Raw genomic sequence first — 15,543 nt, forward strand, 5'->3', positions numbered from 1 at the left:
TCACTCACGTACGTATATGCAGGTGACAGGAACCATGAGTCAGATGTAGTAAGCGATGCTCTTACAAGATTCTGCGTCACAGCTGGTCTTAAATCCATTCATATTTATGATTGTAATGAACACCTTGACAATGGGAACCAGAAAAGAGGTTCCACAGATCAAGTTTTCTGCAACACTATCCTCATGGCATAGCGTAAAGATGAACTGAAGGAGACTTAAAAGCAGAGAGACATAGGAACCCAGATTATAAATCTGGATTATTGCATGCAATGTTTTGTATAATTAATACAAAATGGGAAAGTATCAATGAGAATAGCTGGGTCAGCCAAAAAAGATGCAGGCTAGAGGTAAGGGCCTCTGACTGGTTAATAGGCCAGGTCTTGAACACGAAACAGACCCTAAAAGGGATCCTCTCCCCTGCTCAAATGGTACAATCCCATCATCATATCCTCAAGTTCCGAAATGCTGGAGGGAAAGACAACTCCAGCTAGGGTTACCATAGAGGCTCAACTTGGACAGAGTTCATAAGAGAACTTTTGACCTTGAAAAGGGAAGAAAAACCACACAGGTGCAGAAGTCACACCCATGTTAGGGAACAACAGAGGGTCCATTTCAGAATAAGTGCTTTCACGTTCAGAGCTTGTCTTGCCTCTGCCTAGCTACAAGGGTACAAAATCTAAAAACAAGTTCAGAAATTAGCCAAAAAAGAAAGCTTCAATTAAGATTATTGCAGACAAACCAGAACAAGGAGGATCTATAGAGTTCTAATGCACTGAGTTTGTTTACACAAGTCTACAACACTATGATGTCCCAGTGTAAAAATATGACCTGCCCTCAGCAACAGAGCTCAGAGTTAAAACTGATGAGAACTGTTACGGGTCTCAGTAGCAGCTCAGTGTCTTCTCTCCACTGACAGGTTAGAGCACAAATTCATATTCATTTTGAAACTGCCAAAGTAATTAAAGAAATTCTTACTCCCAAGCAAGATACTGTCCCTTTTCTGGAAATCAGTATTTCCTCCGCCAAAAAATAAAGAACATTCTTTTAAAAGTATTAAAAAAAAAATCACAGCAGTCCTTTCTAATCCACTTCAGTGGCTTGTCATTTGCCACAGGGAGTCGTTCACATACCTTGCTTTGGCCAAAATTACAGGGGTGGTCATCACCAACTTATGATCAAGTGGAAACAGTGTTATTTTAAACTGATCCTGACAGTTCTGAAACTCTGATTCTACATTTAGATTCATGTTAGTGCAAGCTAGCAGATACCTATTTGAATTTAATTAAAAACAAATGAAATTCAGCATGATTAAAAAAGTTTAAACTATGCTCTCATTCTCAAGTATTTTTAGAGGTTTAAAAGATAGAAGATTTTAATTAGGATGCCTCAGCAATATGAGAGAATGAATAATTTACAAAGAACTTGGTGAAAAGATGCTACAACATAGCTATCCTTATTTTTTTATTTCTAATGAGTACCCTCATTTTTCACTTCAGCTCCAGTCACTGCAAACAGGCCACAGAGAAGGCAGAAGACAAGGTGAAGGGTTTTATGATGTGTTCAGTCTAGCATCTTGGTTGCTTCATAGCACTTTTGAGGTTGGTTATCCTTGAACTGCAACTAAAAAACTGGATTTTAATTACAGGCTATAAAAGCAACAATAAACAGAAGTGTTTATGAGTGATGTAGAGTTCCCTTGAACAGTTTAATATTACAAGAGTTCCACTATTCTTGGTCTTTTCCCATCTCTCTACTTGCCTCCCAGTCTCTCATCAGTTTTGTGATTGTTTCTCAAGTGCTGCCATACGGTACTGGCTTTTCTAGACAATCAGAACTTACAGCACAAAAACAGATTAAATGTGATTAATTATGGTTAATGAATAAAGTGCATTCTGACATATTTAACAAGTCTTATTTCATATAATGTTCTTGATGAATTTCTGAAAAGGAAAATAGAAAAAAGCAATTTCTTAGAGGAAGGCACTAAAAGGTTTGGGTCTTTTTAAATAAAAATGCCTAAAATAACAACATATGAAGTTGCAGGAAACAAAATACTGAAAGCTATTTTCTTAACAGATGGCACTCACGCCTACTTCACCCATGCTGACCTAATTTTTTTTCCCCTTAACTTTTACTAATATGCATCTTTCATTGAATGTGTTTCCCACAATTTTGCCACCAAGTGATACTATTAACATAAAAGTTTTGAGAAATGTATTCAAGTACATCTTAACATTACCAAAAGTAGCATGCATAAAGGAAAAAATACCTTTACAAAGTGTATTACATAAAATTGCACTTTTGACATAAATTTGTCTTTTCAAAGGCTGTCCAATATTGAAACTACAGAATTGTCATCAAGTGTTGACCAGAAAATTTGACATTTGCAAACATTAAAGCAATGTTATAATTCACATTGTCTTCTGAAAAAGAATAAATCCATGCAATACAGACACGGTTAAAACAGAACTGAATTTCATTATTTTGTTCTATGCATTTACTTGTGAAATGGTAGCAAAATTAAATCCATGAAGAGTTGGAAGAGAAATGAGAAAAAAAATTCTGTGAATGGTAATTTCAGTAAAAAAAATATTTTCATATAAGATGCATCCAATTTTTTCTCCCAACATTATGTTACACTCTTTTGAGATCCTATCATAAAACATGTCAAAAAACCTCAAATCTTTACTGTTGTTATCCCAAAATAACAAGGATTTACACAGGACATCACATTAAAAAGTATCTCTCGGAATGACCAATGGCACTTGGAAGGATTACATTTGGAGAAGCTACAGCACCAGCATTTTCAGTTTTACAGTCTTCTCTTCCATACTCAGAAAACAAGAAAATTAGTCCACTGCCTGTCCTCACAGCAAACAAACAAGGTGTCTGTGGAAGCTGGCAGTCGCCCAGCTCCTATTTCAGCCTTTTCTTCTCAATCCTGCTGGCTCGCCTGACTGCTCAGCAGCCCCCTGATGTCCCTTATTATAATGATATTCCAGAGTAGAAAACTCACACTAACAAAGAATAAGAAAATATGTGTTGTTGAAACTTCTCTCACATTGTTCCCAGAGTCAAACCTTGAAAAATTGTTCTCTAGTGTGATTCTACAACACCAGTTAGACAAATGAACAGCAAGGATGATCATTGCTTCAGGTAATTACCAAACTATAAAACACAGTGACAAAACAAGCAGGGTCTTCTGCCACACTCCAGTATCATTTTGCATCACAAGAGATGATTTCAGGAATAGATCGCTCATGCTGAATGGTTGTCATGCTTTTAAAATGTGGAAATTGAGAAAATACAGTACAACAGAAAACATTTCTTGAGCACCTGGTGCTGTATTCCAGCTCTTCATTTTGGCCAATTGAGTAAAAATGCTATTAAAGCCACATACCAGTTCATTTAGGAAGTACACACGTAAAAATGCAAATAGATGCAAATGTATATGCATGTCTAGTACAAAAAAGTTACTGAATTACTCGCAGAAAAGGATTCTGATCTCTCTCCTTATGTTTTTCTCCTTTCAGCACCATTAGGTTTTTGAAGAAAGATTTTGAAAGTGGGACAAACAGGAGTTACATGCCAGGCACTCAGTGAAAGCTGATTCCATCTTTGTGCTTCCCAAAACACCCATCCTAAAATGAACTTCCTTTAGGCTGACCCAAAACTGCAGTAAAAGCTTTCACATCTCACATTTTGCTTTCACATAAATTATACCATTCCCAGACATACAAAGTCTAATCTATTACCAATCACCAAGCTATTTGGAACCAGTATCATTCCCACAACTGGAATGTACATTTGCCTTTACTCCCTATGGCATCCAGCAACTAATTTTGAAGAGTCTGTCATTTGTTCTTGCAGGTTGTCCATACAAATCCAGCACAGAGTGCTTTAAAACAATTTGAGCTTCCAAGAAATGCTGCAATGCACTTCTTTTGCTGCCTTGTGCAGAGAAATCTGACTTTGTATGAATTTTGCCTAGGGACTTCACAAATTGCTCCAGTAGGGTTCACACCTCCTGTAGCCACTTTGAACACTTCACAGCTCAATTTCTCTCCATCTTCCTCCACACCCAATTCCCCTTGCCTGGGATACTTTGCTACAGCTAGGCAAGGACATAGAAATAAAATGAGACACTTGGAAGTTAAAACCAGCAGCTTAACCACCTTACATAGTAAATCTAAGAAGCTTAAACTCACCAAGAAGTGCAGGAATTGTCAAGTTGGACATTACACATTAAGCATGAGAAAGTAAATACATGTGACAAATGCATTACTACTCATGTGAATGCAATGATTCTTAGCTAATGTATCAAAAATAAGTCACACATTAGTTATGTCTGAACAGAGCAGAGTGACAACATTTTGTACATAAACAACCACTGGAGATTTTTATATTTAGAACTGATTCCAGGAACTCTGCAGGCCTGACTTTTCTTCACCTGAGCAAGCAGTAAGACATTATTTCAACAACATGCACTTAATCACCTTCACCTCTACATGCACAGAAACAGGACATTTCACAGGTAGCAAATTAAAATAAATCATGTAAAAGCAAACAGGTCAAATTGGGTTACCATGATTTATCCAAAACCACTGAACAGCCTTCCATTTGTCTTCCCAGTAACATACTGAACCAGAACTTCTTTGCCAACACTAACACAAATAAATAAATAATTAAATAGCAGCAATGCTGATTTTCACTGTCATTTCAGAGTACTGTTAAATATAAACACGTGCAGTAATATGAATACTTTTGTGACAGCAATAAAATATTCTTTGTAAAGGAAAGCACATCCTCCTTAACCTGTGCTTTTACCCATTGTTCCCAGACTCGTCTAATGAGAGGCATTTTACTAATTGTCATTTGTGGCAGTAGCAGGCTGATGCTGCAAGGCTGAAAGGCAATTAAAGGTCACTGCCAATTAAACTACATCCATGACAGAGAGCATTTAGAAGCCAAGGCAGAAGCCCCTTAGCTCTGAGTCATTGCAGAGTCAACAGATCCGGACAATTCACTCAACACTTGCATCGTATGGGCTTTCTGAGCTGGCCACTGTGCTCAGATAAATCAGTGCCACCTGCCTCAGGTGGAGACACAGGTGAACTGCAGACTTCCTCTCCACTGAATACACCATCAGCAGCTGTATTCCATTCATTAGGCAAGAACTTGTGCAGCACTTTCCATGGCAAACTCCATAATTCTTGTTGGTCATAAAGCTGCTTTATTTCCAATACCTATGCAAAGTATATGCATATTGATACACATGCTCTCTGTATATACATCTGCGGTGATAATAGCACTTTGAGTGTTAATGATCCTTTTTTAATCAAGTCTTAATATGCCCATTCATTTTTTCCATGACAATACCTTTGTGTTTTAAATGCATGTATCATATCTAGCACCTTATGGTCAGATTTCTGGGCTGTAAGTTAAATACAGTTATGTAACTGTAAAACATGAATTTATCTTCCCACAGGTGACATAATATTCTGAGTTGGAAGGGATCCACAAGGGTCATAAAGTCCAGCTCTTAAGCAAATGGCTCATACAGCACAGCTGGAGCATCCCACACACAAATCCCAGACTCCAGGCAAAAGGTGGTATTAATGGTTCTTTATCCCTTTCAAGCCACTACTAAAAGAGCCTCCAGCTTAAAGTCAAAGATCCCACTTCAGAGGTATTTCTCAAATTTTATGTTGCTAGTCATCAATTAACCAATTTTGAAGATGCTAACAAGATAAAATCCCAAATATTCAAATCTGTCTAAACAGATGCACACTAAATAATCTGTGGCTTGACCAACATAACCTCAGAGATATTTATATCCCACTCTATTAGGGTTTTTGACCTTCACAGTTTCAAAGAAAAGAAGTCGTGATAATCACATATGTTGAGTTGCACTTCAGTCTTAATGGAGGTTTTAAAAAGCTTCAAATTTGCTTTTTCAAGCATGTAAAAGAGGCAAGACAACACTGATCGGAATAAAAAGACATTTTGAAACAAGATTTTAGCCTAGTTCTATTTTATTGAACCCTGAAGTCTGCTCATGATTTGAAAATGTTCTTATACTTCTGCTTTGAAAGATACACATATACAAAACTCTGAAATGCAGAAATACAAAGTTATAAGAAAATCCTATCACTCCTTTCTTTCTTTCTTTCCTTATATTTCCTTAAAACCTTGTAGTCACTGTCCTCTGTACTTCCCACCACCTACGGAGATGATTATTCATGTGTGGTGCCACTCTCCTACCCCTACTTTACTAAAGCACAGCTCATTTCAGTGATAGTGTTTTGATAGACAGACAATCTCAGTATAAATACTCAGTATTTAGGAATGTTACACATTTTTTCTTTTAACAAATACTCTGATATTGTTCATAAATCTTTCATCTGGAATATTAGTGGAGGGAGAAAACAAATTTAAGAACACCAAAGCCAGGGACAGTGAGAGCTTGCATGCCTATCTGGAGGTGGGAAGAGAACAGCCTCAAATGAAAAATGAAGTTTCTCATTTTGTCTTGAACAAGACAACTCAAATTTGTCAAGTGAGATTTAATGGTACAGTGTGAAGCTACTTCACTGGGGAGGTTGTGCTTACTCTCCCCCCTTTCATTTCAAGGGAAAACTGTTATTGTAACTGTTGTAGTTCATTACAGTCACTGCTTCCTTCAGCTTAGTGTTTGAGAGGGTGTAGTTTCACTTTCCTATTTAAATGAAACGAGCATTATTTTTCATGTTCATACATTACATCATGTCTTTTGGCGCCAGTAGAAGTAATATACACCACACTTGAACACAGGCTTATTTTTGCCAAATATATCCAAAGTCAACCCATATAACAAATTTATTTAGCTTTGTGTGTATCAAGGTACATGTGTATTAGGATATGCAATTTCTATAAACATTCAAATTATTTAAAGACAGCTGTTTTCACACAGATCATAAGTCACTTTGATGAAGATTCTAAAAACGGTCTCACAAAAGAATAAATGTTCTGTAACTACTCAGGATAAGGATGGACATACCCTCTGTGACACCTGGCACTGGCCTGTGCTAGAGACAGAAACAGAAAACACAGAGTACTTCCCTATTGGTTTTACATGGTAACATTCTGGTAGCAGAGAGGCTACAGGGGTGGCTTCTGTGAGAAGCTGCCAGAAGCTTCCCGTGTGTTAGACAAAGCCAATGCCAGTGGCTCCAAGATGGACCTGCCATTGGCCAAGGTTGAGCCCATCAGCAGCAGTGGAAGCACCTCTGGGATAACAGATTTTAAAAGGGAAAAAAACCCTCTGCAATTGCAGTTAAAGAGAAGAGTGAGACTATGAGGTTGAAAGAGCTCCACAGACATCAAAGTCAGTGAAGAAGGAGGGAGGAGCAGAGATTCCCCTGTAGCTCATGATGAAGACTATGGTGAGGCAGGCTGTCCTACTGCAGCCCATGGAGGTCCCACACTGGAGCAGGGCAAGAGTACAAGGAGTCCTGCCCCGAGGGGGAAAGCACAGCAGAGACAAAGTGTGATGATATGACCACAGCCACCATTCCCCAATGCCTGCATCACTGTGAGGAAGTAGAGAATTTAGAGGTTTAGCCCAGGAAGAAGGAAAGGGTAGAGGAATGGTGTTTTAAGATTTGGGTTTATTCTAATTACCCTATATTTGACTGGTAATAAATTAAATTCCTCAGGTCTGTTTTGCTCCTGACAGTAATTGCTGAATGAGAGAGTGGCTTTGGTGGGCACCTGATGTTCAGCCAGGGTCAACACACCAAAACATCCATTGTGGCAGCACCTGCACTCTGGTCACCTGCATTTCTTCATCAAGGACTTTGCAAATACAGGGTAGATTGAAATTTCACAACTGGCAGAGGAAGCTAGTTGCAGAGGGAGATGCTGAATCATGCCCTTAACAACTGTTACTTAGCTATCACCACCTCTTAATTAGTGGGGTTTTTTAGATTTCATTGATAACTGTATGGCAGTGAGAGGGAAAAAAACGAAACAACAACCCAAAACCAAAATGACGACAACCAACAAAAAACCCAATACAAAACATAACCACCACCACCCTAAAACAAACCCGAATCATAAAACCCCACCAAAACCAAATAACTCAAACCTAAGACATAAACTATATGTAAAAATGTTAAAGGTGAAGTACAAACGACAATTTGCCCAAAGAAAACAAATAGCCAATTGCAACCATGGAAAATTTGTGACTTTATCCTACCCTCATTACAAATCAAAATCCACTGAACTTTTGAGTTTTTAACTTTGCGGCCCATCTCACTCCATACAGAGGAAAATCCAATTTTCTTCAGAGTCCTAAAAGCTTGAGTTAAACAACAAATGTTGTTTCCACTTCTCCTGAAACAAATGTTTTCCCTTTAAAAACTACTGGCCAGATAAGGGTAAAACTATAAGTAAGTTTTTCTTAGGGTAGATTTCACCTTGCTAATTACGTGTTAATATCATTTGTCCAGTGATGACAAAAACAAGATCAGCAGCTAGGGAGTGGCACATCACCCACATATAATGTGTTAAAAACTGCATTAACAGTTTTTAACACGTTAAGCCTTTAGATGCAAAGAGTTGCTGCCCAATGAAAGCTGGCATTAAAAATCACATAGAAAGAGACAGGACACTTCTGTACTCCTCCTTATAGTTCTCATCACCAACACTGAATTCTATTGGTGTCTCTCAACCAGAAGCACACTCAATTTTTTCACTGTCAGCACAGTGAGCACTGATGTCTCTGGACTATTACTGTAACTGACAATATCTACCTTTTAGCCAAAGCAAGAGCCCCCAAGAATTAAAATTATTTCATTTTGCAGCTCTTGACAGATTGTTAGCAGTTCCAAACAGATGTTGTGCTACAAAAACCCAATTTTCTTGTGTCAACAGGTTCATTAACCATTTAGTATTAGAATTCTAAAATAGAATATTAATTATTTAAGTTTCTTTGTGGTTTTTTGAGAGAACAATTCCTGCTCTTTAAAATAAGGTACTACTTGCAGTACATTCAAGCACAGCTAGGGACAGTTGTCAAATTGTTCGGACATATTTACTGGAAGTAAAAGAAAACCTCCAGGGGACAAACACATACAGGTACAAAGCTTAAGGGTAAAAAAAAAAAAGAAGAAAAAATTTTGGTACTTTTTCAGGTAAGTCACCAGATGAAATCTGGCCTTAAATCAAGAATTTTTTTTAATAACTTGCCATCCACCAAAAATACAGCAGCAGAGCCCAGGTCTCCTTCCAGGACATAAGGAAGCAGAGAAGTCACCTGGATAGAAGACCAGTGAAAGTTACAGTAAAGCAAGGTGCTGAATTAAATGCTTCTTAATGCTTTTTAAAAATAATTGTATACTGTATTGTTCTGTGCTCACTACTGCACCTGCAAGTTACCAGCTGGCATGTTTCACTCCCTATCAGATAAGACTTTTCTTGTTTTTCTGTTAGGATCTTAGTGTTCTTGCAACATAACTTCAGCCAGCCTGAGAATATATTTTTCTTCTAAAAAGTTCTTGCCATTGTTTTGTAACTAAAAGGCATGTGTGCCCACACTAGATATTTTGTTTTGTCTATGAAACATGTGTATAGTCAGTAACTTTAAAAAAACCATTAAACAAATATTGCAAATGTTATATTTTCATAAATACATCTCTGTTTATTAATCACTATTGATAATGATCCGTGGTCAGGTTTGACCATCTTTCATCCCGCATATATGCTTTGATAAGAAGTGCAACAAAAAAAATCTACAATGGATTACATGATTGGACAAGAACATGAGGACAAAACAAGATTAAAACACATTAATGCAGAACCCCACTGATTGTGAACTACACAGGTGGCCCAAAGTAAATTACACTGTTAACATTTTACTCAGTCTTTAAAGTAATCTTTATTTCTCCTAAAGAAGTAACTACTTCAATATTCATAATATTTTTCTGCTTAGTAGGAAGCTTCTTCCAGCCTAAAGGAATAATGTAATTTTCATTTCTTCTTCAAACACCTAATGTCACAAGAACCTGCCTTATGAATTAAAACAAGGATATAACCTTTTCCAAAAGCAAATGGGATTGTAAGGCATTTAAAGTAGTTGTCAGTGAATGAGCAAAAGAGGCCAACACCACACCACATTCACTATTACACATGCCAGGACTGGAGATTCAGTCCCACATCCTCATTACCATATTAGAGGAGTCCACCAAGAGCTGCAACCCTCTCTTCAGCTCTCCTGCAATTAGCTAGCTCACAAACCTTTGCTGTTGCACAACTGGAAAGCAAGGGCCCCTGAGGCTATACAACTGTTGCTCTTCATAAATTAATTTCTAAGGAAATGACAAATCTTCTGCCTTCTGACTTGTCTGAAGCACTATTTTTATTCTTCATCTAGTGGGCAAATAAAGGATTTACCAGAGTTTATGTAAGCAAAGATAGGAAAAAGATACCCTGTCTTTTCTAAAAAGCATAAGGCTGATAGAAGCACATGTTCAAACATATACTGAAAACCAGAGATGGTCTATTGGACTTCCTCTTAAAACAAGGAGCAAGATTTTATGGCTTCTCCAAGCACAAAAATTATGTACATCAAAGGACTGACTGAGTTCATGATCTCCAGATGAAACACTTCTGCTTCTCCTCAGTGGGGGTTCGATGCAAACATTTTCAGTGGTAAGAATCTGGACTATCTGTATCACTTTCTGTGAGAAAAGTACAGAATCTCACTTTGTAAAACCCTCACTGCCATGGCAGTAACATAACTTGCTCCCATTATTAAAAAATGAAGGCTGACCCACCTGATTGTCTCTGGAACAGCCAGACACAGAAGTTGCTCCTTTTTTCTGCATATAAGCGCAAGGAATGAGAAGTTTGCATAAAAGGACACAAGGCTCATGATCTTCTAAGTTACTTTTAGCTATGCTAATTACGTATTTCAAGCACTCAAGTTCATAGTCTCTCCCAAAGTAGGAAGCAGTAACTATTATAAAGACCTGAATTTTTGTGTCTGAGACCTACGGCATCCCTAATGCAAGGGGAAGAGTCTGTGGCCTTGGGTGGCCCCAAGGGGAACACCACAGGGCCGAGGAGTTCACAGCCTTGTCACACCACTTCAAGCCCAACATCAGCCTGACACATTGGCATTTACAAGCAACCCTTTGGCCTAAAAAATACATTTAAACTATGACTGATTTACAATGCTCTGTTAATGAAAATGTGCCTGTATATTTGGCCTACCTTTTTGTAATTCCACAAACATTTATTTTCTACTGAAACAAATCCTAAAAATTACTTTATTCTGTAATCATAATTTAAATGATTACGGAATAAAGCCCTGATTTAACAGCAGTCCACTTGTTTCAAACAGCTCCTCTGTCTAAGCAAGTATTATCTGTTTTAGATCAAGGTATCTATGACTAGAGTTAAGAGACCAATTATTCTTCCGTGGGGTAGTTTATCCCTTTTCTTCACCCCTCCCTTCCACAGATGCCATCCATGATACTCAGATGTATAGCTTATTTTAGTCTTAAACAATAACACAAAAATAATTTGTTTCAATTGCAACTAGGAAAACAGTAAGTTAACAAACACCCCTTTTCTTCCTTTCTCCACCTTTTTTTTTTTTTGCAGGACACCTGTGCTACTATTCATTGAACAAGTTAGTACAAACATTCAAACTCCAAAGAAAAACCTTGAAATTCATCTGAGAGAAGTGGCTTAAATTCATAGTCATGAGCCCATACAAGAAGAAGAGCTAGGGTTGTGTACATCGGTTAGTTCTGCCTTTACAAGTATGTGAACACCAAGATTTGATCTCCTTTTTCTTTGAAGGAAGTACTAAATGACATATTTTACCACAGAATTTGTTTCTGTACAGAGTTTTTCCTATATGACTATTAGTAAAGAGCCAGCAGGCAAGGTCAAGCTGCCAATATGCTTAACATATCTGTTTATATTCAGATTACAAAGTAAAATTAAACACCTTTCACAAGTGAGATAAAAATTTAAAAAAACAACTTAGACAATATTTGTCCTGATTTCAGCTTGGAATTTTAGGTTGGCAAAACTAAGAGGAAATACCAATAAAGGAATACACAGGGGTTCCATGAAGTTTCTTTAACACAATTTATAAGGATTAAGGAATAAGGATCATTTCCTTCCCTACATTTTCCTGTGTTCAAGAGAGTAGAAAAGAATTCCTCTAACACATGAAGCTGCTTCTATAACAGCCATAGATTTAGTTTTCAAGTTTATAAAAATGAATTTAAGATAACTTTGCTTCAAAGTAAATTCACTTTCAGCACCAGGTACTGTTTCTTTCATTTTCCTAAGATACAGAGCTATTCAGTGAAATAACATCATGTATTAACTTGACATTTAATATATCTTAATATGGAAGGATGTTGCAAAGTATTGATGCATTCCAAGAACATAGGTCAACAGGATTGTACTATGTCAGTATGAAAATGAAAATATTATTGTTAAGATAATCCTAGTTCTCATTGCAGCCTTCTGCTACAGCTATTAGAGGAGCAATGAAAATTTCCTTTTTTGTAACTGTTCTAAATCTGTTAGTTTTATGTTCCTGTAAATCTACCACCCTTTCTTTCAGCAACTATCAAAGCTGTCTTTCAATAGAGAACATTCTTGCCCTGAAAAGATTAGGATAAGCAAAGTAAGGTCTTGCCCACCATTTTTCACAGGTTCCCTGCATGACTTCCTGCAAAGTCACACACATCTGTTCCACAGGAACCCCCTCTGTACATAAAATTGCCACGTGTTGTACACTGGGGTGGGGCAGGTCTATGTTCATTTCTGATACGTCCTGAAACTTTTTAAAAGTCATTAGGCAATCATGAAACATTGGTTTGCTGCTTAAACAGAGAGCTTCCCAACATTATCAGCTAAATGTTCTCTAATAGTATTGATAAACTCCACTATCTTCATAGGTATTGCAACTGGGCACCTCCCATTGGAGCACTATGGCAGTACCTACCAACAGAAATAAACCAAGCAAAAATGTTTTCCACTTATTGCTCTCCTCTGACACCTTTTCAGCTTCTAATTTATAGAAGCTGAAAACATAAATAGCTGTTAGTGTGCTTTACAGCAGTCACATACACCTAGCAAAGATTCAGCCCTTGTGCCTGTACATACTTCAATTTTCATGACTCATCTCCAGCTTTACAGAGGAAAGCAAGCTCCTACTGGGCAACATAGAGGTAGTGATACCTTTTGCATGCTCACAAGCAAACATGAAAGATTTAGCCTAAAAATTCATCAAGCTTAAAGCAGTGATTAAGCCTACATAAACACTGATGCAACTGTAATAGGAAATTAGTGCAGAATAGCAGTGCTATATTCTGATTTTCAAGTATAAGATCCATGTAAGCCTGTTAAGACAGATTTCAAAATATTAGCTTATATATAGGACTATAAGAACTGCACAGTTCAAAATATGTAGCCTTCCAAAACTGCAAGCAAATACATAAATTATATGCATGTAAGGCCTAAAACATCCTACCTGCCCTATGTGCTCTAGAATACTAATCTAATGCCTACAGGTTTAAAAGACCAAGAAAAAATATATACACACACATATATATATATGTATATATAACAATATATCTATATATATACATACATACATAAAGTTAAAAAGCACCACAAGCAGTTAGCCAGGAAGTTCAAATGCATTATCAATGTCTCTACACCAAAAGAGCAAGTGTTAAGTATTCAGAATTCATTGTGACTAATTTACATACTAGTAGAGAAGATAAAATGCCACAAGTGCCATGACTGGAAATATGATCTGGGACAGAACTTCATCCTAATGATAAATCTCACAATTGATGAACACTCAGGCAAAAACCCCACCAGCAACACAAGAAGTTTTTTAATGTCACAGATAACATAATCTCAAACTTGCCAAATTCCTATCTGTGGCTGCAGACATAAAGAACATTTCAGAAGGAGACAGAAACCAGAGTCCAATAGTGAAATGGGTAAGAGTTCCCCTTCTGACCCAGGTGGTGATGAGTGGAAACCCCAAAGCCTAAGACTGGAGGAAACCTATACATAGTACAACCTATCAAAAGGGGTTTTTCTTCCCAGTTCTCTCAAAAGTAACACACCTTTGAGGTATTTTTGAACAATTACCCTTATCTCAGCAGAATAAGATTACAGAAGCAGAGTTTCAGCTTTATCTATTCAATTTCCTTGATACATCCTTCAACTCTTTTAGACATAAAATTAATCACAATCTGTCATCCTACAAGGGGACTGAAGTGCTGCCCGTGCTATACTACAGTCCTCTCCCATTCTCCACTGACTGAGTCATTTTTCATAGCAAGAAGATTCTTACACAGCTTCTTTGATGATGTTCCCTCTAGGCTAAAAAAGGCTCCACACCAATTTAACCTTTGCTTTCCTATAGGAAAGGCAATATATCCATGACAGAAGGAAAACTGACTTACAGTCAGTGGGTAGGCTCAGTGCAAACTAGGAAGAAGCCAAATCTCTTCTTTTACCAAAGAGAAAATATGAGCAATTCCATTAGGCAAGATGTGGCAAGCTCACATGAGTCTCATGTAGGATCTGAAAAACAAACAAAACAAATCAGATGAGAAATAAAGCTTCCGGCTGCAGTGTCTTTGTACCCGGGAGGCATGAAGGAGGTAAGTATAATATATGACTATCTGAAATATTTTCTAACTTGTTTTTCATGCAAATCCAAAATATTTCCCTAAAATACAACCTTTACAGCTTTCTGAAATACAGATACGTATTAGAAGTCTGGGTTAACCACATTCTCCTATTAACCAAGCAATTGGAGTTTTAGTCTACTAACAGAGCAATGCATTTTGTAACAGGAATCTTTCTTGCCCCAAGGATCCAGAATTCTGCATACATGTGTAACTACACTGAGGCTGTGGGAAACCTACCCAAACATCTTGTCAGCACAAAACAAAAAGAATCCTGCACAGAAACAGATGCCAGGGTACTACTACTCTTTGACAAACTTGTATCATTATTCAGCTGGTGCTTTGAAGCAACTAATACACAGTTTTGACATTTAGTCAAATGCACTTTTTCTGAAGACAATTTTACAGTTTTAGCAGCTTGCAGGACTTCTCTGTATGACATGAACCCTGGCAAACAGACTGCTTGGGACAACCTGTAATGTTCTCAGTTTGAGCTAAAAAGGACCAATGGTTTAGCCGGCCTTTATGTTCATAGGATATATGGTTCTTCATTCCAATTAGCAGATTTGAATTTCTATTGCACCAAGTCAGTTCCCATATCAGCTTGATGATAATCTTTCCAAAAGTCTGCAATCAAACAATACCAGACAAATCAGTGTATGAATGCCATATTCAATTTATAAAACCTAGCGTAGCATTAAGCATTATGCTTTCCTGATCTTTCTCCAAAATCAATGAGAAACAGAATTCTTCAAATTATTTGTGATAAGTTTTGAATCTAGATTGTTAGAATTTAACTTTTTTTGTCTTAGCTATTATT

The 15,543-nt window shown here is 37.2% G+C and overlaps 1 protein-coding gene across 4 annotated transcripts in view; it reads right to left on the reverse strand.

Annotated features, from left to right (window-relative positions):
- Window positions 1-15,543, reverse strand: part of OSBPL3 (oxysterol binding protein like 3) — an 82,784-nt gene that overhangs the window by 49,555 nt on the left and 17,686 nt on the right. For 2 of the 4 annotated variants that reach the window (XM_071560951.1, XM_071560946.1), the window contains exon 2: window positions 14,496-14,616. The exons of the other annotated variants lie outside the window; for them this stretch is intronic. The gene's annotated coding sequence lies outside the window, so the exon portion shown is untranslated. The remainder of the gene's footprint in view (window positions 1-14,495; window positions 14,617-15,543) is intronic. 4 annotated transcript variants of the gene reach the window in all.

Source organism: Pithys albifrons, chromosome 7, assembly GCF_047495875.1.
Source record: "Pithys albifrons albifrons isolate INPA30051 chromosome 7, PitAlb_v1, whole genome shotgun sequence".
Taxonomy (NCBI): domain Eukaryota; kingdom Metazoa; phylum Chordata; class Aves; order Passeriformes; family Thamnophilidae; genus Pithys; species Pithys albifrons.